The following is a 24,157-nucleotide window of genomic DNA, read 5'->3' as shown; positions in this document are numbered from 1 at the left end:
AATATAGCTATAATTAGCATATAACAATTAATTATCTGTAATAGTCATAATACCATCTTCCAAATTATGTATTATATTGTCACACTAGTATTTTGTCAGTATGTTGCCATTCAATAATTCATTTATATGTATTCTAAGTGAGTTTTTTTAAATAAGTTTTTTATGTAACAAAGTGTTTTATGCAAGAGATCGTATTCTCTTAATTGTATATATTTTCATTAGTGCTTACAATAATTAATGTTGTGAAAAAGGAATTAAAAGTTAGATCAAGTATGGATTTAAACTTCAAAGGGTTAATATAAGCCAGAGCAATTTTTTGGCTATTTAAACCTGTGAGATTTACTTGCTCAACATCCTCTGATGAAGTGAGCAACAGACTCACGAAATGCGTAAGGACATTATTTTTAACTTTCTGGCACTTACCGTAAACACAACCGGGCTCTACTTTGAACGCAGGAAGATCGGTGACACGCACGCAGCTCTTAGTCCATTCATCTGCCGGCCGGACGACAACCCAGAACCAGCTGCTAACACCATACTTTCCTAACTCCAGTTCAGCACGAATAGTATTTACCAAATTGTGAGTGCAAGTTTTTATTTTGTGTACAATAAATATATTTTAATACAGTAAGCACTATGGATTTTTAACTGTCTCTTCCAGAACAGAGCGTTTTTCATCAAACTACAGGTCACTTATGATCTGTTAGTCATTATATTAACTTTCAAGAGAAGTACATTATTAAATACATTGCTGCACCTGCAAGAAAACTCATAATATTGTACAATATAAATTCAGCTAATCCAGCATACAAACCCCAGTTTGATCATAACTGGAAATAACTGCAATAGCTAACAAAATTACTGACTGTTATGAACTTTTATTTGATTGATACAATTGTATCTATTCAGAGACTTTTAAATTGGACTCAAGCAAATCTAAGCAAAATGCACTGATATGTTTTAACCATTGAATACAAGCTATGTGATGTATTTTTTTATTGCTTCAAACAGGATTTCAAATTTAAAAAGGTATATACCACTCCTGAATCTATATTAGATTATTTCTATTATCTAATATTGTTTTCTTAAATTAGAGGGGCAAAGGCTTAAAAAGAATATCAGGAAGTATTACTTTACTGAGAGGGTAGTGGATGCATGGAAAAGCCTTCCAGTTGAAGTGGTAGAGGTTAACAAAGTAAAGAAGTTTAAGCATGCAAGGGATAGGCATAAGGCAATCCTAACTATAAGATAAAGGCATTTAGAAAATTGGGCAGGCTAGATGGGCCGAATGGTTCTTATCTGCCGTCACATTCTATGTTTCTATGTAAAAGGCCTTCACAAGCCTCTGCTATTGTGTACATAGTTTATACTAAGTGACCCATAGGTTGAGGAGGCGGTGACCGTGGCGGTGTAAGTGGAAGCATATATATTTATTATTATTTTGGGACATATTAAAAAAATATTGGGACATATTAAAAAAAAAAAAAAAAAGTTCTGCAGAGTGACTGACCCGTGGGTGCTGCATCTGAAACTCCACTATCGCCTGCTGCTGCTTGCACAGTCTCATGAGGCGGTGAGCGGGAAATCCGAAGTTACGCTGCATCGCAGACAGGCAAACAGCTGGGTGAGAACGCCAAAAGCGCGCACAGACAGCCTGCACTTTCTGCAACAGCTCTGATATATCTGGGTATACACCGTGGCATCACAAGGGCCACCGAGAACTGGCTCAACTTCCATCAAGCCAAGTTCCCCAAGGAGATCATCCAGCTCGTCATGCTAGAGCACTTTTTCAATGTGCTCCCAAACGAGAAGGCGACGACGCATTCATATGTCAATCCATATCAACTTCTGATGCCATTGACTGCACCTACCATGGTGACCACGGGTAACAGTGAATCAAGGTTCGATTCCGTACAGGGACCCTGAAAAATGGCTACCACATGCAAGGAAGGCAGCAGGCATGCAAATGACCCACTCCCGACGCGGGAAGGTAGTGACGACAAATAACAATACAGGACTCTTTACAGGCCCTGTAATTGTAATGAGTCCACTTGAAATCCTTTAATTCTGATCAACTGGAGGGCAAGACTGGTGCAGAGCGACTGACCCGTGCGTGCTGCAGCTGAAACTCCACTATCGCCTGCTGCTGCTGAAACAGTCTCTCCAGCATGTGCAAGGTGGAGTTCCACCTTATGGGCACGTCGCATACGAGTCAGTGAGCAGGAAGGTCAAAGTTACGCTGCAACGCAGACAGGCGAGCAGCAGCAGGGTGAGAACGCCGAAAGCGCGCACAGCTGCTACAGTGAATGTCACATCCTGTTCCAAGTTGCTGATTCAGTCTGGTGATGGCTTCTGGTATCCAGTACTCTTTTTACTGAAGCTGCATCGGGGCCGCACAAATGATGGTGCTCAATACCAGGGGGCGTGCAGTTACCCTGCTAATCCATTCCACACTGTGACTCCTAACTTCTACATCAGGCATACTGGGCCCCGGTCGTCCGACCGGCGCCCAGACCGCGTCTGGGTCCCGATCACCGGACTTCGAAACTGCAAATGGCTTGTTAAATCTGTTATGGTTCTTTTTATCGCTTCAACTGTTACTTGGATAACTATGGGAATTCTAAAGATAATACATGCTGACAAGCGCTAGGGGACGGCCGCTCCGTTTTTGCACCCTGCTCCCTCTTATGCTGTGCTGGTGCCTCTGTGTGACCAGCGCCTCTTCCTCCAAACTGCACACGTCACTCGCATGACCTTGATTCCATGTGGGGTCTAGGACCACATCATTCTCCACTTCATCTTCCACCCACTCCTCAACCCTGCCCTCCTTGCCAGTATGCACACTGCAGAAAGCCACAGCAGTTGGCACCTGTGTTTTTCCAGCATGTAAAGTCTGCAAAGGACATATGGAAATTGTTTTAGAATTGTATCCAGGCAACAGTTTTCCCTATAAACTGACCTCTCAGTTTGACTTGTGAGGGTATTGCCCCAGAATTACAATATTGTTTAACCCCTTAAGGACACATGACATGTCTGACATGTCATGATTCCCTTTTATTCCAGAAGTTTGGTCCTTAAGGGGTTAAGTACCTTTTAGCTATTGATAACTGGTTTAAATATAGCAGCTTGTTATCTGGTAGTTTCTAGTGTAGAAAATATCAATTTGTTTTCTATCACTTAGATCTGTGTAACAAGTGTTGTAGGTGTGAAACAATATTACAAGTGACCGATGTAGTAAATTCTAATCAAAGTTCCATTTGCAAAAAAAAAATTCTCGACCATTGCGTTAAGATGTAGGTCCTGTTCACTAGAATGTGTAGTCATGAATGTAACCAGTAAAACTTTGTTTTTGCAACAACTGGTTTGCCCATACATATTTTAAAACTTGTTTAATTTTGTTATAGTGTGACTTGTAGTCTTGTCTATAATACATATTTTTGAATGACACTTAGACCATTAAAACTCAATAATCAATCAATGAAAAAACACTCTAAGATAATTAACATGTCAACAGGCAAACGTAACCCAAATGATTTGTCTCAGTCTTGCCTTCTATACTACCTGCACCATAGGCAACATTTATTTGTCTATAAACTTTGAGAAGCGGTAACTAGCCAGTGTTAAACACATACACCAGATATGGAGAGCAGGCCCCAAAATGTACTATTTAGCAGATTAGCACCCAGAAAATAAGAATGTTTAAAACTGCAATGTGACAGCAGTATTTGACGCTTCTATTTGACTCTCAGATATGAAGTGCACCCCACTAATGTACTAGTTTGCAGAATTCTTTCCTAAGCTGTCCCTCACAGCGGCAGAATCCTCTCCCTCCACTAATAAGACCTCATGTGCGTGCGGCGCTACGCGACTCCAGTTTATTTATAGAGGCTAGGTCACATGCTGCACTGACCAATCACAGCCATGCCATTAGTAGGCATGGCTGTGATGGCTTCTAAGGGCACACAAGTCAAACGATTGTTGATTGGCTGCCCTGCAGCCTTTCAAAATGCGCCATTAAATCGCCGAACACACAGTGATAGGTCAGTATTTGGGTCCAAGGTCCAAAAACCGTAATGTTCGGTACGAACCCGAACTTTACAGTCTGGGTTCGCTCAACTCTACACTTTGACTCTCCATTTATATGAAAGAACTCAAAGAGCTGTTCCACTTAAACCGTGGATGTCAGCTCATATCGTTAGGTGCAAATCAGAAACATCTTGCCCAAATTCCAGAAACTTTTTATTAGTTAAGAAAAAAAAAGTACAGAGCTTTCTACCAAAGACCACTTAACATGTCTGTATGGCCTTCTTTTGTCACTATTGGCAGTAAGTTGTACCAGGAAAAGGAAAGGGATGAAAATGTTGTAATTTATGTTGTTAAATGGAAATCTCAACATATAAAAAGAAGTCAAAATTTCTGATTCGTCCACCAAAGAACACTTCAGAAACTTTTGACAGTTTTAATATCTTTGTCAGCTTAAACATTTAACACATATTCCATTTTCTGATCAATCCAAAAACACTGCATAACCTTTGAATTTTTTTAAAAAGAGATCTTTTTTTTTTTAATTGCCAGTGGCGTAAAAGAGTGTATTAAGTTTTGACTGTTTATCGCTCTAGCAATTTTTTTCGATGACCTTCCACACACAAGCAGATGAGGCTTTGTGGCGCAATGGACTTCTAGTGTATTGAAGGCATTCAAAGGTTGTGGGTTCGAGTCCCACCAGAGTCGTGTTTTGCTAACAAAGCAGACAAACCTTTGTAAGAAATACTCCTTCAATACTACAACTACAACATGAAAAACAATCTTAACAAATCTCTAACATAGGTGGTTAACTAGATGCATTCAGAAGGTATCTTAGAATAAGAAGTTAAGAATAAGGAAAATTGAAGATTATGCTAGCGCTAGTGTACTTATAATCTTAATTTTAATAATACAGGAGGTGAGTATTTTGCTTTACTCTCTTTACTAAAACTCCATAGCAGTAAAGAAAGTGAATAAACGTTTTAACCAATCAAAATGCAAATAGGGAGTATATTATCCCAGTCAACAGGCTCCTCCCCCTCTTTCGGAAGCGAACATCGGAACAGGGAAGAAAATAGTGATAAAGTCTGTAACGAACATCAGTAATGGAATCCAACGGGAATGATGAACTTCTTGGGTTGAGTAGGAAAACAGGCACCAACCAGAGAACGTCCGATGCCTGGTCTTTATATGATGAGCAATAATGTTATGGTCATGCCGTAGATGTTCCAAATTCTTTCACACTTAAACTGAAAAGAGAATATGAGAAAGGTTAGGCACCGGTCTTGAAACTGTTTGTAGTCATGACAGTGATCCATCGGATTACATTGCAATAATTTAATTGGTATATTCAGTGTATAGACTACTAGTAGTTAAATCGGCTAATGACAACAGTGACTACCTTATGAACATAAGATTCAAGGAGTTATGTTGAAACAGAAGAATGAAGAAATGTAGATAAGTATGATTCGATTATGAATAGAGTGGTTCCCCTCCTCCCCGGGTGGGAAAATACTCGCCTCCTGTCATTATTAAAATTAATATTATAAGTACACTAGCGCTAGCATAATCTTCAATTTTATCACATGACAGGAGGCTTCATATTTTGCATTTTTAACGCTGTAGAATCAGACATGGCAGCACCGGAATTCGGACGGAAATAGAAGGTGCGGAATGTAGATTCCCTAGACCAATCTACGGAGCGTAGGATATCCTTTAAGGAGGCACCCGCCATGAAGGCTGAGGATGCTGCTGCTCCGCGTACTGAGTGGGCTCCGAATGTAGTGTCCACACCGGCTAGCGATAGTAACCAGCGAACCCATCTTGCCAGGGTGGTGGAAGTGATGGGGACATGTGGTCAGACGTATGATACTAGGAGTTGACCTGATGGTGTAGACCGGAGAGGTAGGGTGGTTTCCACGTACTGTTGTAGTGTGGAGACAACGCAGAGTTGTGGTTCTGTGGGGAAGAAAGGATAAAACACAGATGTGGAGTCCGTCTTAGTGCGGCGAGATATCCGGAATGTAACTCCTTCTGGAGAGATTGAGAAAGCGTCTATGTCCAGTGCTCGAATGTCTGACACTCTGCGGAAGGAGACCAGGCAGAACAAGACTGAGTTTTGCTGATAATTGACGGAGGGAGAGTCTGTCGTTAGTTGGCCAGTCTTTCAGGAATCGGAGGATTACGTCGACGTCCCAGAATTGAGAATATTTGGGCCCTGGGGGACGTTGTAATCGAATGCCTCTCAGGAGTTGGCAAACAAGTGGTTCTTTGCCAACTGGAATCCCTTGTATGGGGACGTGGGCCGCTGAAATAGCTGAGCGAATTACATTAAGTGATCTGTAAGAACGACCTAATGAGAAAAGGTGGGATAGGAAGTTCAAAATGGCTGAAACAGGGGCCGTAAATGGATCGAAGTTCCGTTCCAGACACCAAGTGGACCAGGAATTCCAGGCGGATAGATAGCATCTTCTGGTTCCGGGGGCCCATGAGTCCCATAGCAGTTCTTTAGCAGCCTGCGATAGTTCGCCGACTTGCCAGGAGCCCCTGAAAGCGTCCAAGCCACCAGATGGAGATGTCTAGGATTAGTGGATGAGGGTTGCCTTTTGGATCTGTTAGAATGTATTGATGATGAGGTGGTAGAAGAGGATCATGGCATGATGGAGCTAGGAGATCTGGGAACCATGGTTGTCCCCTACATAGTGGAGTGATGAGTACTAGTGAGGTTTGCTGATTCTTCAGATAGTGTATGGTCCTCGCGATCATGGCGAAGGGAGGGAAGGCGTAGGCTCCTGTGATCGGCCAACGTTGTAGGAACGCATCCACTGCTGCGCTCTCCGGGTCCGGGAGCCAACTGAAGTATAATTTCGTTTGTCTGTTGTTGCGGGACGCAAACAGGTCCAAGTGGAGTGGACCTAGGCGTTCCGCAATGCAGTTGAAGATTTGTGGATCTAGTTTCCAGTCGCTGGTGTCCCGCCAGTGGCGTGAGAACCAATCCGCTGTGAGGTTTGTCTCTCCTGGGAGGTATTCCGCCGTGAGGGAGATGTTGCGGGGTAGGCAGAAGTCGAAAATTTCTTTTGTTATTTCTGATAGGAGACGTGAGCGGTCTCCTCCTAGGCGGTTGATGTAACGGACTGCGGAGATGTTGTCCATCCGGACTAGGATGCAACAGTCCGACTTGTCCTTTGCTAGGCTTCGGATTGCGAAAGACTCGGCTAGGAGTTCTAGGCAGTTTATATGTAAGTTGAGGTCTTGGGATGTCCAAGCACCTCCTGTCGATATATTTTCACTCGTCACTCCCCATCCCCAGAGGCTGGCGTCTGATTCTAATATCATGTCGGGAGCTTTCCCGAAGATGGCTCGGCCGTTCCATGGCTCCATGCTGTCCAGCCACCATCTGAGTTTGTCTCTGACTTCCTCTGTCACCGGCTGATCGTTTGAGGCGTTGCATTGCCCTGTAGTGAAGTGGACCTGGAAATATAGCTTGAATGGAGGCAGAGAGAAGCCCTACGATGCGTGCGAGGGTGCGGAGTGGAATGGTGTGGGAGCGGATGGCCCTGCGTAATTCCTTGCGAATGGCTGAGATTTTTGCTGTCGGTAGCCGTAGAGTGCTGGAGGTGGAATCTATCTCGAATCCCAAAAATTGAACTGTTTGTGATGGGGAGATAGCTGATTTTTGAAAGTTCACTGTGAAGCCCAGGGATGATAGGAGATCCGTGGTGTAGCGTGTGTGTTGTATCAGTCTGAGTCTGTCTGAGCAGAACAGAAGGAGGTCGTCCAGGTATATAATGTAACGAATGCCTTGAGCTCGAAGATGTGCGACCACGGGTTTCAGCAGTTTGGTGAAACACCATGGGGCCGAACTGAGGCCGAAGGGGAGGCACGTGAATTGCCATGGACAGTCTTGCCAGTGGAAACGAAGGTATTGTCTGCAGGATTGATGGACGGGTACTGATAGATACGCGTCCTTGAGGTCCAGTCTCGTGAACCAATCCTTGTCTTGTAGGAGGTCTCTTAAAAGATGTATGCCTTCCATCTTGAAATGGTTGTAAGTGACGTATTGGTTGAGTTGTCGTAGGTTTATGACTGGTCGTAGATCGCCCGTTTTCTTCTTGACTAAGAAGATGTTGCTGAAGAAACCTCGAGGTTCGGATGCGGGTTCTATCGCGCCTTTTGAGTATAGGGTTTGTAGTTCTTCGTTGATGAGAGATGTGTCTGTTCTTGGGCAGTTGATGGGACGTGGTAGTTCCGTCTGTCGGGGTTGGTCTACGAAGTCTATGACGTAGCCTCGTACTGTCTGTAGGATCCATGCGTCCGTGGAGATTTATTTCCATTCCTGGAAGAAAAGAGATATGCGACCTGCTGTATGCATTGGAAGGGAAACATGAGTGAACTGGTTGCTTACCTGAGGAGAAACGTGCTCTGCCTCGAGTGCGTGGTCCGCGACCTCTGTCTGCGCCTCGTGTGTAGGAAGATGGTCGGTATCCCATCTCTGGGGCCTGAGGGCCAGAAGCGGCTGGCAGCACGGCCCCTTTGGCTGCCAGCCCATCCAAAAACACCCCTAGAGGGGTTTTGTCTAAAGACTCTTCTAATTGATGACTGAGTTCAGGGATGTGTAGACGTTAACATGTCTGCTTAATTCTTTAAGAAATGGTTCTCCGAAAAGCTTGCCCTGTGCCATAGGACCTAATTCCTTGGTGCCCAACTCCACCAATATCCCGTCAATGCGGAGAAGTGCTGCTTTGCGTCGCTCAGATGATAAGGCGACATTGGCATTACCCACAAAACAAAAGCACCTTTGAGCCCATTCCCGCACGTCATGCGCCCATTCGCGCACCATAGTAGGGTCAAATTGATCGCTTTGGCTAGGGCATCGTCAGCCAAGTACATAATTCTGGATAGTGGTCCCACCGAGTCCAGAAGTTTATCTTGAACCCCTCTAAACCCTTTTTCCACACCTTTTCGTGGGTCACGGCCACCTCGTGACATAAAAGTTGTCATCACTTGGTCAAATTCTGGCGTGTCAGCCACGTGGTCAGGTAGAAAAGGCCGTGGGCATTCTGACCTCAAACGGTTGCGGACCGTCTTGTCCATGGACTTTCGTAGCCAGAGGTGCATAAACCTCGCTAGGTGGTCAGGTGGTGTCCAATCGCTTGAGCGAGGGTGTCTAATTTTTCTTGGGTCAAAAAGTTTTTGTCCCATTGGGTCAAGGATGGTGTCTTCATCCTCTTGCGGGTTTTCTGCATTATCTTGGTCTTGGGGTTCTCCCATGAATGTGTGTTGCGGAAAAAATGATTGGGATCCGGAGTCTGAGCCCCAAACACCTTCATTGGAGTCTGAGTCGTCCGCTTGCCATTCATCTAAAATGGCCATGGGTTTAGTTTGGGACTCTTCTTCATCCGAAGTGTAGTCGTGTTGAGGATTCGTGATGGTGGCAGAAATGGGTTTAGAGCGTTTAGCGGGGTTTTTGCCTTTATGTGGGTGGCCCTTTTCCCCTTTCCACTGGCGTTTGCCCGTGAGAGTTTTGGGGCTTTTGTGAGATTCTTGTGCATCAGAATCGGAGTCGTGGCGGGATGGGTGGGCTTTAGATGGTTTCCTCTTGTCGGAACCAGAGGCCATCATCTTGGAGAGGACTTTCTCCATTGAGGCAGAAACGGCCTCGTTCACCATATTTTGGAGATCTGTGGTTTGACAGGTCTCCATGGTGTCTGGGTATATGATTGGCACAGGGCGTGGTAGAGGTCAGTCTGCTGTATTTCATTCGATATAGACTGTAGTAATATCGCTATGCAAGACCCCAGCAGGGTGCAATAACGTGTACAATTTTTGTATAGAGTACAATCAGAACCCCAGCAGGGTTATTAGATATATAATAATAATAAAACCGAGTACCCCAGCAGGGTCTAGACGGTATAGTAACTGGTCAGATGTAAGCCAGATAACCCCAGCAGGTTTGAAATAAAATGATACCCCAGCAGGGTATGAGTAGTGGTATGTTGGAGATTAAGCTCCAGCAGGATAGTAATCCAATTTATAATCACCCCAGCAGGGTGTATAATGCCCAATAGGCTAGTAACAGGTGTGTAACCACTTGGCCCCAGCAGGGCAAATAGACCACTTGTTGGGATTTTAAATGTGTTCTGGGCCTCACCCAGTATGACAGAGGTGGCCACAAAGCGACCTCCTTAGCAGCACAATATAGGGCAGCACCCCAGTCAGGCACAGGTTAATACCTGATGTGCCTTTAAACAGCTTGTGTGACTGACCTCTTGTAGCAGACTGTAGAAGGCTTGCAGTGTCCGTTGAACTTGCCATTCTGAGGTTTCGCGGCAATTTGCGGCGGTCCTAAGATGGCGGCCGTAATCTCGCGAGACGCGGGATTAAAGATGGCCGCCGCGAGAAGAAAGCCGCGGCTGAAATAGGGCCGCGGAAATCGCGGCGGAAAAGAGCCGCCGAGCGGCGGCAAGGTGGGGAAAGGGAAAGATGCAGGGAAATAACCAAACAGCAAGGAGAGAGATAAACTAAAACTAGGGTGAAGTAACCCTGGTGGTATTAAACATAGGATAGATAGTAGGATAAAACCAGTTAAAGATTACAGAAAAAATAGCAGAACTATATAGATAATGGAAAGGTTAGATAGTAAAATAATATATATGTGGAAAAAAGTAAATAAAACATTCACATGAGGTAAAATAGGGAAGAGCCAAAAACTCTGACCTGTCTGCGATGGAGCAGGAAAGAGGGGGAGGAGCCTGTTGACTGGGATAATATACTCCCTATTTGCATTTTGATTGGTTAAAACATTTATTCACTTTCTTTACTGCTATGGAGTTTTAGTAAAGAGAGTAAAGCAAAATTGTTTCATACTTACCGTAATTCTCTTTTCCTGATCATTATTCATAGCAGCATTTACTCATGGGTTAACTCCTCCCCTTACAGCAGAAAGGACAGGAAATAGAACTCTGAGACTGGTATAAATATATCCTCCCCCTTCCCATCAAGCAGTCGTAACTAGTTTCACAACTCTTATAGTATATGGATGTGAATGTAATGCTGCCATGAATAATGATCAGGAAAAGAAAATTACGGTAAGTATGAAACAAATTTCCTTATTCCTGATCAATCATGGCAGCATTTACTTGTGGGGAATACCCAAGCAGTATATATCGAAGGAGGGACAGAGTTCAAAAACAGCTAATAGCTATAAAACCATTATTGAGCTTCATAAACCTTAGAGGACTTTAAAAAAGCCAAACAAGTGATCAATAGGATATGGTCATAAAATCTGCTCAGACATGTTAATTTACCCTAGAGGCTGTAAGGTCGGCAACCTCCTGGCATTCTAATGTCTGAAATATCCTGAATAAATATAGAGCCAAATAGACATTATGGCCATGATAGCCTAGTCTAGAGAAGGAACAAGGCTAGATAACCTCCATGAAACCCAGACACAGTCCAGAAATTATAGATCTATTATGTCAACAAGAAAGGATAATGTCCTTCTCTGATATAAATTTAAAACCAAATGGATGGCATCATCAAATCAGAACCTTGACAAAGGCATAACTTCCAGAGATCATACTGGAACAAGCAGATACTGTTGGATGAGAACAGTCACACCATGCTATTAAACATAGGGAGAATTACACTGAGAATCCCACTACTTTCTGGATGTATTTATTAAAGACGATTCACACTGCTTCATCTTGCCTAGTGAACTACTTACCTGTAGATACAGGAAAAAAAAACAATATCTGCCTGTCAGAAAGAGGCAGAGCCCAGTGGCGTACATACCGGGTACCCACAGGGCCAGCCTCTTCTCCTGGGGGGCCCAAGAGCCGGCCACCTCAGGGCCCCCCGAGGCTGGCCCTGCTGTCACCAGGCTGGCGGGCGCGCGAGGGAGCACTCTCCCCTGGGTGCTCCCTCTTCAGCTCCCTCGCGCACCGCACTGAAACCGGAGCCGGAAGATGACGTCATCTTCCGGCTCCGGTATCAGTATGCGGTGCGCAAGGGAGCTGAAGAGGAAGCACTCAGGGGAGAGTGCTCCCTCGCGCGCCCGCAGGACCAGCCAGCCAGCCGGGTGACAGCACTGGACCCCAGGGAATCTTCTCAGCTCTCCCACAGGTAAGGAGGCTGAGGGGATAAAAAAATAAATACAAAAAAAACGTGTGTGTGAGTATGTTAGTGAGTGTGCGTATGTGAGTGTGAGTGTGCGTATGTGAGTGTGAGTGTGCGTATGTGAGTGTGAGTGTGCGTATGTGAGTGTGAGTGTGCGTATGTTAGTGTGAGTGTGCGTATGTTAGTGAGAGTGTGCGTATGTTAGTGAGAGTGAGAGTGTGTCTTAGTGAGAGTGTGTCTTAGTGAGAGTGTGTCTTAGTGAGAGTGTGTCTTAGTGAGAGTGTGTCTTAGTGAGAGTGTGTCTTAGTGAGAGTGTGTCTTAGTGAGAGTGTGTCTTAGTGAGAGTGTGTCTTAGTGAGAGTGTGTCTTAGTGTGAGTGTGTCTTAGTGTGAGTGTGTCTTAGTGTGAGTGTGTCTTAGTGTGAGTGTGTCTTAGTGTGAGTGTGTCTTAGTGTGAGTGTGTCTTAGTGTGAGTGTGTGTTAGTGAGTGTGTGTTAGTGAGTGTGTGTTAGTGAGTGTGTGTTAGTGAGTGTGTGTTAGTGAGTGTGTGTTAGTGAGTGTGTGTTAGTGAGTGTGTGTTAGTGTGAGTGTATGTTAGAGTGAGTGTATGTTAGTGTGAGTGTATGTTAGTGTGAGTGTATGTTAGTGTGAGTGTATGTTAGTGTGAGTGTATGTTAGTGTGAGTGTATGTTAGTGTGAGTGTATGTTAGTGTGAGTGTATGTTAGTGTGAGTGTATGTTAGTGTGAGTGTATGTTAGTGTGTGTGTTAGTGTGAGTGTGTGTTAGTGTGTTAGTGTGTGTGAGTGTTAGAGAGTGTGTGTGTGAGCGTGTGTTAGAGTGTGTGTGTGTGTTTTAGTATTAGAGTGTGTGTTAGTGAGTGTGTGTGTTAGTGAGTGTGTGTGTTAGTGAGTGTGTGTTAGTGAGTGTGTGTGTGTGTGTGTTAGTGTTAGAGTGTGTGTGTGAGCGTGTGTGTGTGAGCGTGTGTTAGAGTGTGTGTGTCTTAGTGTTAGAGTGTGTGTTAGTATTAGAGTGTGTGTTAGTGTGTGTGTTAGTGTTAGTGTGTGTGTGTGTGTTAGTGTGTGTGTGTGTGTTAGAGTGTGCGTGTGTTAGAGTGTGCGTGTGTTAGAGTGTGCGTGTGTTAGAGTGTGCGTGTGTTAGAGTGTGCGTGTTAGAGTGTGCGTGTTAGAGTGTGTGTCTGTGTGCGTCTGTTAGTGAGTGTGTATGTATGTTTGTCACTGAGTGTGTGTCTGTCAGTTAATGTGTGCGTGTGTGTCTTAAGCACTTACCTTTCTCCAGCGCCGGACTCCCTTGGCGCTGGGGATCTCTCCGCCCCGATCCGCCTCTCAGCTCCGAATGCGCATGCGTGGCAAGAGCCACTCGCGCATTCAAACCGCCCATAGGAAAGCATTACTCAATGCTACTCAATGCTTTCCTATGGACGTTCAGCGTCTTCTCACTGTGATTTTCACAGTGAGAATCGCAGAAAATCCTCTAGCGGCTTTCAATGAGACAGCCTCTAGAGGCTGGATTAACCCTCAGTGAAACATAGCAGTTTCTCTGAAACTGCTATGTTTTCAGCTGCAGGGTTAAAACTAGAGAGACCTGGCACCCAGACCACTTCATTGAGCTGATGTGATCTGGGTGTCTGTAGTGGTCCTTTAAGTGTATGTGTTTATGCATGCACTGGCGTACATACCGTGGTCGCAGGGGTTGCAGCCCTGCGACCAGGTTCCCGCCGCCATGTGTTGCGGCCCCAGCCCGCGCAGAGTAAGCGCGCGCGCGGGGGGGGGGCCCCACGGATCAGTTTTCGCACCGGGGCCCCATGGGTTGTGTGTACGCCACTGGCAGAGCCTAGTAGAGAAATAAGAGCCTGTTATAAAAACACTGCAACAATGAATATAGATTGCAAAATCAGACTCACAACAATACTACACACCATGGATGAATTGATACCAGGCAAAGGCAAAAAGAATCATGTATGTACGTAGTGGGGAATCGCGATGCAGCCTAGAACAAAATCTCACCCTATTCAACCCCCCAGTAACGACAGACCACTTAGTATGGATGAAACAGGCCACAGCATTTATTATCACAAACTAAGTTACTGCAGAACACATCCATAACTTTATTTATTAAATCTCTTCTTTTCTGTAACCAAAACGTTAGACATAAATAAGCATAAATTAACATATATACATATATAACTCCACACATAGTGTTCTACAGTGACCCAACCGTCCTTGACAATAAACAGAGTGGTTCCTAATCACCACTCCCTCTCACCTCCCCCCTCATCATAAAAATCATATTTCCAATGCCTGCCATCAGCCGACCTTATCCACGCTCGATGGGCACGAGACCTCAGGCAACCTAAAGTTTAACCTTTGAAGCAGGGGAGGTTTGAGACCTTAAAAAAACTTGTTTATCTCATTCCATATACTTAAACGTAACCTCAAACTCAATTGGCAAGGACATACCCCCGCCACAACCCCGCTTTTTTACACCTAAAATCAGCGGGGGACTCCACCACAACCAGCCATGGCCTGTTCCACCACTTCCTGCAGCGCTAGATTAACATAGAATAAATACTGCTAAAAACACAAATAACATAACAGTGCAAAATGTGTGTATATATATATATATATATATATATATATATATATATATATATATATATATATACACATACATACATATATACATATATATACACATACATACATACATATACATACACACATATATATATACATATACAAATACACATATATATACATACACACACACACACACACATATATATATATATACACACACACACACACACACATATACACACACACACATATACACACACACACTAGACCCCTTATGTAGAGTAAAACTCACAGGATTTAAAGCCGTCCCAGGCTCTATATAATATGCAGGGGGGGGGAGCCTAAAAAGGCCAAAACAATACCTTTGAGGGGAGCAGCAAAGGATACAAAGTGGAGAATCCAAAATTCATTGGACAAAAAACCAATTAAAACAGGGACAAAAGCAGTGTATAAATAGTAAAATATACTAGGCACAAAGCCAAAATAAAACACCGCAGAGTAAATAAGAAAAAGTCAAGATACAATACTTTGGTCTAGCAGCAACCGCGTTTCAACTCCAGCCGGAGCCTTCCTCAGTGCACCATTAACATAGGCCTTGTCCGACCTCCAGCAAGCGCACCCATCCCCTTGAGATAACCAGGCCACATCCGGCCAAACCCCAAGGCGAACTGGAATCCCCCAAGCCAAACCTAGAAACCCATCTTGTCCGATTTCCGACGGCAGCGCACCAGGGCACTCACATTGCTGAGCGCACTGCCAACAGGAACGGGCGATAGCTTCAGCCCGGCCCCTGAGAACCTCTGGTAAGAAACAGAATGCGTAACATGTCCAGAGTTAAGAACACCCAAATCCCAAACAGCCACCAAATCCAGATCATTCCACCCAGACAGATGACAAAAAACCCCAGTACCCCTAGGATGCAGGACAGCTGACCCAGGAAGAGGAGGAGCCACACCTCCCTCATGCATCATGCGCCAGACCACCGAACCTCCACTCCCGAAGGCGTAAGATCCAATCACTCGCCCTGCACCTCCTGTCCCAAATGACACATGAGCATCCCACCCTCTTTATTCCGGGGTGGGGGAGGAGATAGTAACCGCGGGGAGAAATCCATTCGGAGACCAGCAGGGTGAACCCAAGGAACCTACCACCCTGACCCCCACCATCCAAGCCCTGTGAACCAGTGGCACAAGCACGCCCAGCGGCGTCTGTAGCTGCCCCAAATCGGACCGAATACCCCCTGAACCCACCACCATCCTTACCCAGGAATTCTAGCCCCAATTGGAGCACCCCAACAACATGGACGCAGGCGAGAAAACCCTGCTTCGAGAAGCAAACAAGGGGAGAGGAGGCCGAATAACCCAGGGGCGGAATAGCCCCCACCGAAGAAAAAACAGGACACGTGTGGGAACCCGGCGCTTCCCCCAATTGGGACGGTATATTTCCAACTATCCTGGGAACCTAGCACACCCTGTTAGAAGCCTAACCAGTACCCTGTGCATTCAATTCACCTCAAGAGAAAGCAGAATGGGCCCGTTTAAGTCTACTCCGCAACCACCAAGAACGGAACAGATACTACTGATGAATCAGTCAACCGCTACCAACGTACCTTTCCCAAATGTATTGGTTATGGGCAATGATAAATGTTCTATTATTGTCTACCCATTCATGTGCAATAACTTATGATACCTATAGGGGGTGTAGTGAGCTATGTGACATTAAGAGCAAGAAGATGGCTGCTGCATATTTAATGAGACATATGCTTTAGGGAGGAAGTGACCTGTAGGTGGCCTAGTGAGCACTGTGACGTCGAGTGAATAAAGATGGCTGCCACATAGTCAATGAGACATGTACTTTAGGAAGGTATTGAGAATTCTTAAGTCACTTCCTTTCACAAATGACCACATGAGATGACCATTAGGTATTGGTTATGTTACCTCTGTGGGTGGATACGTTATTTAAGGGGTTACTAGAAACTAGAGAGCAGTTTCAACACTGGGTCGGAAGAAGCCAGGTGTCTTTAGAGGTGCCCATGTAAATCCATTTAACATGTGGCAAGGAACTCACCTCATTGTTCTGTGTGTTATGCTGATTCAATTATCCTGTGTAAGCTGCTGAATCTCCATGAATAGAGCCAAGTAGATTTCTTACCTGAATGTATTGTTTATAGCAGTGTGTGTTTTAAAAGTATGTTTTTTTGTGTGCTTGATAATTGTATTCCCAGTAAAGTTTTGTTTATACTTTCATCAAAACTTTGCCTCTTGTCTGTTCATTCAAGATATTCACTAATATTTATGTGATTGACCAGTACACCTTTTATTATTTTATTTGTGGTATTTCATATTTATAAAATTCAGAACTTCATAAATATAAAGAAATTACTTAATTTACTATTACACCAAATACAACAGCCGTCGAGCGGCGAAAGCCTGAAGGAAGCCCCTTCTGATACTTACTCGATCCACCAAAACCCCTTCCCACCTGCAGATGACCGTAACATGAATGGGAAGCCGCCAAGGAAATGCTCTCATCCGGCCTGATCGGTCACACTTAAATGTAGAGGGCCCCACACCGCCTCAGAGATCGACCCATGGACCCACTACATCAGTGTCCGCTAGACCGAGCGACCATGTCCCCACTGCCTTATAAATTTGGCCTCGCGGAGCCCGAAGTACGTCCTACCGTGAACAAGATCGAACCCCCCGGGAAAAACCCCGCCCGACCAGACACTTCCAGACTCAAGCAGCGCCGAGCTAGGCACCACAACCAGGGCACCACCGGGGTAGAGGGTACCGCCACACAATTGTCCCAAAGGAAGAACTACCCACCTGTCCGGGAGTTGGGGACCCCACGCCTACCATGCCACCAGAATGGGGAAGCTCCAAGACAGCCAGAGTCAGCAAGAGCCCCAATGCTTGCCAGCTCACCGAGCAAGAGTCAGCACACCATGGAAAATGAATTAGGCCCCAAAACCCCCAAACCCGCTGCAGCGGCAACAGGTGGAAGTCAGTGGAAGGGACTTAGGGGGCCTGATTGCACAAGCCACCATTAACGGAGGCCCAAAAGGAAAACCCCATACTGCCCCAAAGGCAACAACGACAGGCAAGGCCAGCTTACCCAGGAGGGCGACATTAAGAGCCACCCATGTGGGGAGCACATGGCCACAGAACACTGACTGTCAGAAATACGGCCTGGAAAACAACAACCTGCCGATTACACCGCTGCCCTTGTCAGGAAGGCCCCAGAGCCCTGCAGTCCTAACCACGCAGACCGATGTGTAATGCCCTCCCATACCTAACCCCGTGGATGGAACAACAACCGAGTAAATAAGAAATCATGCGATAGTGACCATGCACAATGTCCCAAGGGGGGAGGGGGGAACCCGCGGAGAGCCCTGCGACTGGAACCCTCGTGGAATGGCACAAGGACCCAATTCCCCGTCTGCAAATTCCCACCAACCCAGCACACCCTAGGAACGACACGCGTCCCAGAGAGTGTCCGGATGGCAGAACAACGTGGAGCTTTGTCGGGGAGCCCTCTCCCCGACAATGCTATCCATAACATATGAGGCCCTGACACACTCCTCGCGCAACCAGTTATGGCATTTCCCCCCCTACACACCACCTGGAGTCCCCACCAGGCACAGGCACAGGCCCCCCCCCCCCCGGCGGCATGATGGAACATATCACTAAGAAAAAAAAAAAAATTAAAACCCTCACCACTGCTCCCTAGTAGTACGCGACACGCGCAAGTCAAGCAGGCCATACTAGTGCCCCACAGCAGCATCCAGAGCCACCCTAGCCGCCTGCCTCTTGGGAGGCAAAGCCAGCGCTATTAACTGCGCAGGAGGCCGCAGGAAACTGTACTATAATATATGATAAACACTGACAAAAAGGGGGGGGGGTTAAATAACCGGAGTGGACTCCTTGGTAAGCGGCGTCCAGGTACCGTTTTCCACTTATTTTTTTATTTTTTTTTAAATTTCCAAAAATTTCGGGTTTTAAAGGGACCCGATCAGATTGCAAGAAGGGACAACGTACTCACCAGCCAATGCCCGGTGCACCATCCGCGGCATAACAAGCGTAGAAGTCCAGGCAGAAGACATTGAAATCAGCTTCCACTGTTTTCTTCCAAGATGTTCCAGGTGCCACCTGCTGGGCATTTCTATGAACTGTAGCCAGGACCTGTAAGAAGGGCATGGAGAGGACGGGCCACCAGGAGGCAGCCGAGGTAAGTAACCAGAGACAAGAGCAGAGGGCAGAGAGACAAGAGCAGAGGGCAGAGAGACAAGAGCAGAGGGCAGAGAGACAAGAGCAGAGGGCAGAGAGACAAGAGCAGAGGGCAGAGAGACAAGAGCAGAGGGCAGAGAGACAAGAGCAGAGGGCAGAGAGAGAAGAGCAGAGGGCAGAGAGAGAAGAGCAGAGGGCAGAGAGAGAAGAGCAGAGGGCAGAGAGAGAAGAGCAGAGGGCAGAGAGAGAAGAGCAGAGGGCAGAGGGAGAAGAGCAGAGGGAGAAGAGCAGAGGGCGAAGAGCAGAGGGCAGAGAAGACCCAGGAACAAGTAAGAGCAGGGAAAGAAAGGAAAAAAAAAGGGGGGGGGACATAGAGGAGAGAAAAGAGAGTGGAAGGGGGAAGAAAAAAAAAAAAAAAAAAAAAAAAAAAAAGAGTGGTGGGGAGAAAGAAGGACCAACAGGAAAATATAGAAAACATGCCAACAGGGGGGAGAGAAACCGGAAAAAGAGAAGGGAGGGGGGACTGAAGAAAGGAAGGGGGGCAGGGGAGAGAGAGACCCCCCGGGCGCCATCCTCACTGGCAGAGGAGGCCCTCAGGAGGAGAGGTCCCCCCACCCCCAACAGCAGGTAAGCAGACCCCTCTCGGCCCCGCAGTGCCCACTCACCGCCGGGGACCCGTCCCAGGCCACGCCATGCGGCGTTTCAGGAAGGCCTCCGTCCGGCCGCACAAGGCGCGGGATGCGCCGCCCGCCTCCTACAGCCTCTGGCACGAATCCCAATGCCGGAGGCTGCCGCCCATGATCGGGCTGCAGGAGGGGGAGGCCGCAAGTCCCGCGCAGCGGTATTAGGCCGCGCATCCTCCGCGGCAGTTGTAGGCCGCGTGTCTGGTGCCTCAGACATGCGGCCGGGTGAAGCCTCGGGCCTGGGCTCCACCTCCTCAACCGGGCCCGAGGAGCAGCATCAGGGGGGGTAGCAGAGCCGGCGGGCGGGAATGCCGGCCGGCACCATTGCAGCCCCCAGGAGCAGGGGCCACAGGGAAGGCCCCATTAGGAGACAGGCCGCGGGGGGAGCACCCACACCGGCAACCACCATGGGAGAAGGGCCAGGGGCCACAGGGAAGGCCAGAGATGGAGACAGGAAGCGGGGGGGGAACCCACACTGGCAGCCACCCAGTGGAGAGGGGGCAGGGGCCACAGGGAAGGCCCAGAGGGACTCAGGCTGCAGGGGGGGGGGAGCACCCACACCGGCAGCCACCATGGGGGAGGGGAGCAGGGGCCACAGGGAAGGCCCCAGATGGAGAGGGGAGAGGTGAGCACCTGAATCAGGAGTTGCCAGACACCAACCATGCTGCAGCAGCTCTGAGGGAAGCCAGCAAGCCTCAACCTCCATCCCTCAAGCTGTGTAAACCTGCAGACCCAGGCAAACAGGAGCACGAGGACAGGAAGCTGTTTGCTGGCCCAAATCCCAAATGGCACTGAGGTAAGACCTCCCCCACACTAACTTACACAGAACATAATCCCACCCACAGACTCTTTCCCAACCAATCCCATGCATTTATCCCCACACTCCTACATGTGCCCTTGTCCGCGCTCTCTCCAGGGCCTTATACAGATTAGCTAAAAAAAAAAAAAAAAAAAAGGGATTGGTATGAAACGTAGAATTTGTGGCAACTAGTGATGTCGCGAACACGAAATTTTCGTTTCACGAACGGGAACTTCCGCAAACGTTTGCGAACCGGGCGAACCGCCATTGACTTCAATGGGCAGGCGAATTTTAAAACCCACAGGGACTGTTTCTGGCCACAAAAGTGATGGAAAAGTTGTTTGAAGGGGACTAACACCTGGACTGTGGCATGCCGGAGGGGGATCCATGGCAAAACTCCCATGGAAAATTACATAGTTGATGCAGAGTCTGGTTTTAATCCATAAAGGGCAGAAATCACCTAACATTCCTAAATCACAATAGATATGGATTGACACCTGTCCTCATTGACCCTGATACACACTGACACAGAGCAGAATAGGGACTGTTCCCCCTACATAGGGTCACTTGGCAGATATGGCGTGGTCGTGGGAGGAGGATGACTTTCACCTCTTCCCCTGTTAGATTCACGTTGTGCTGTGACATCACCCTTATACGCTGTGTAAAGCATACTTTTTAATTTATTTTGCAAATGCTGCATCCTTTCCGACTTGTAATTCGGGGGTCTAGTAGGGGTCTAGTAGCGTGGACACCCAGCACAGGTCGTTCTCCTTCAGCCTTTTTATACGAGGGTCCATCAACAGGCACGACAGCATGAAAGACCCCATTTGCAGAAGGTTGGATGCCGAGCTACTCATTTCCCATTCCTCCTCCTCAGTGATGTCAATGAAGGTATGTTCTTCCCCCCAGCCACGTACAACACCACGGGTACCAGATAGGCGACAACGAGCACCCTGGGATGCCTGTTGTGGTTGGTCTTCCTCCTCCTCCTCAAAGCCACATTCCTCCTCTGACTCCTCTTACTCACAATCCTCTTCCAGCGTTGCCGCAGGTCCAGCAAGCGATGCTGATAAGGCTGTTTCTGGTGGTGATGGTGACCACAACTCTTCCTCTTCCTCTTCACGCTCATCTACGGCCTGATCCAGCACTCTTCGAAGGGCACGATCCAGGAAGAAAACCAATGGTATGATGTCGCTGATGGTGCGACTGACTAGGTTTGTCACCTCCTCAAAAGGACGCATGAGCCTACAGGCATTGCGCATGAGCGTCCAGTAACGTGGCAAAAAAAATCCCAGCTCCCCAGAGGTTGTCCTAGCACCCCGGTCATACAAATATTCCTTAACAGCTTTTTCTTGTTGGAGCAGGCGGTCGAACATTAGGAGTGTTGAATTCCAACGTGTAGGGCTGTCGCATATCAAGCGCCTCACTGGCATGTTTCGCCGCTGATATCGGCAAAGTGCGCCATGGCCGTGTAGGAACACCTGAAATGGCCACACACCTTCCTGGCCTGCTTCAGGATGTCCTGTAAGCCTGTGTACTTATGCACAAAGCGTTGTACGATCAGATTACACACATGTGCCATGCACGGCACATGTGTCAACTTGCCCAAATTCAATGCCACCAACAAATTTCTTCCGTTGTCACAAACCACTTTACCGATATCCAGTTGCTGTGGAGTCAGCCACTTTTCCACCTGTGCATTCAGGGCGGACAGGAGTGCTTGTCTGGTGTGACTCTCTGCTTTCAAGCAAGACCCAAGACGGCGTGACACTGCCGTATCCGGGATGTGGAATAGTACCTGGGGAGCTGGGGCGGTGCCGTTGATGTGGTGCAAGACGCAGCAGCTGAAGAGGACTCAGCTGAGGAGGTTATGGAAGAGGATGGAGTAGGAGGAGTAGAGGAGGTGGCAGCAGGCCTGCCTGCAAGTCGTGGCGGTGTCACCAACTCCTCTGCAGAGCCACGCATTCCATGCTTGGCAGCCGTCGGCAGGTTTACCCAATGCGCAGTGTAGGTGATATACCTGCCCTGACCATGCTTTGCAAACCAGGTATCAGTGGTCAGATGGACCCTTGCCCCAACACTGTGTGCCAGACATGCCATTACTTCCTTTTGCACAATCGAGTACAGGTTGGGGATTGCCTCTTGTGAAAATAAATTTCGTCCGGGTACCTTCCACTGTGGTGTCCCAATAGCTACAAATTTTTTGAACGCCTCAGACTCTACCAGCTTGTATGGTAAAAGCTGGCGGGCTAATAGTTCGGACAAGCCAGCTATCAGACGCTGGGCAAGGAGGTGACTTTCTGACATTGGCTTCTTATGCTCAAACATGTCCTTGACAGACACCTGACTGTGGGCAGATGAGCGGGAACTGCTCAAGGCGGGAGACGGAGTGGCGGATGGTTGAGAGGGGGCAAGGATGACAGCAGTGGTTGACGTGGCTGAAGATGCTGGACCAGGAGGAGGATGGCGGCTTAGAGTTTGCGTGCTGCTTGTACTCATGTGTTGATCCCATAGGCGTTTGTGATGTGAGATCATGTGCCTACGCAAAGCAGTTGTACCTAGGTGGGTGTTGGACTTCCCACGACTCAGTTTCTTTTGGCACAGGTTGCAAATGGCATCGCTGTTGTCAGAGGCAGACACACAAAAAAAATTCCACACTGCTGAGCTCTGCAATGACTGCATTCTGGTGGTGGACACAGCATGCGTTGATTGGCGTGCTGTCAGGCTGACCCTGGGTGCCGATGCATGCTGTCTGACTGTGCCACTAGCTCCTTGTGACGACCTCCCCCTGCTTCCAACTCATCTCCTCCTCCTTTCTGTCTCCCCATCTGAACGTTCGTCCTGTTCTTGCCGAGCGGGCACCCACGTGACATCCATGGATGCATCGTCATCATCAACCGCTTCACTTGTATCTGACAACTCAGCAAAGGAAGCAGCAGCGGGTACAACATCATCATCACACCGTACGTCCATGTGTGTAATGTTGCCTGCCTGAGACATATCCCTGTTATCTACATCCTCTGGCAATAATGGTTGCGCATCACTCATTTCTTCAAACGGATGTGTGAATAACTCCTCTGACATACCAAATAAAGCGGCTGTGGTGCTAGTTTTGGTGGTGGCGGCAGGCGGGTGAGTGGTATCTTGAGAGGTGCCTGAAGCCAAGCTGGAGGAGGATGGTGCATCAAGGTTCCGAGCGGAAGCTGAAGAAGATTGGGTGTCCTGTGTTAGTCAGTCAACTATGTCCTCAGAACTTTTCAAGTTCAGGGTACGTGGCCTCTGAAAATTGGGCATTATTCTAGGGCCAAAGGGAATCACAGCACCACGACCACGATGGCCCCTGCGGTGTGGCCTGCCTCTGCCTGTCATTTTTTTTTGGATTAGTGATACTATGCGTGCAAGCTACTGTAAGACCAGATATGAGTGGCAATGTGCACTGGCAGAGGTTGGCAGAGTACACGCTGTAGGCCTGACACCTGCTTTAAGGACACTAACTGCTATTAGCTTACAGTGAAAAACTTTTTTTCTTTGTAAAGGCACGCTATAGAGACACCAGATATAAGTGGCAAGGTACACTGGCAGAGGTTGGCAGAGTACATGCAGAAGGCATGACACCCAGACGCTTGCAGACAACTGCTATTCTATTACAGTGACAAAAAAATGTTTTGTTTTTAAATGTCAAGCTTAAGCTATTGTGACACCAGATATG

Source organism: Pelobates fuscus, chromosome 4 (assembly GCF_036172605.1).
Source record: "Pelobates fuscus isolate aPelFus1 chromosome 4, aPelFus1.pri, whole genome shotgun sequence".
Taxonomy (NCBI): domain Eukaryota; kingdom Metazoa; phylum Chordata; class Amphibia; order Anura; family Pelobatidae; genus Pelobates; species Pelobates fuscus.
Note: the sequence above shows the minus strand (reverse complement) of the source record.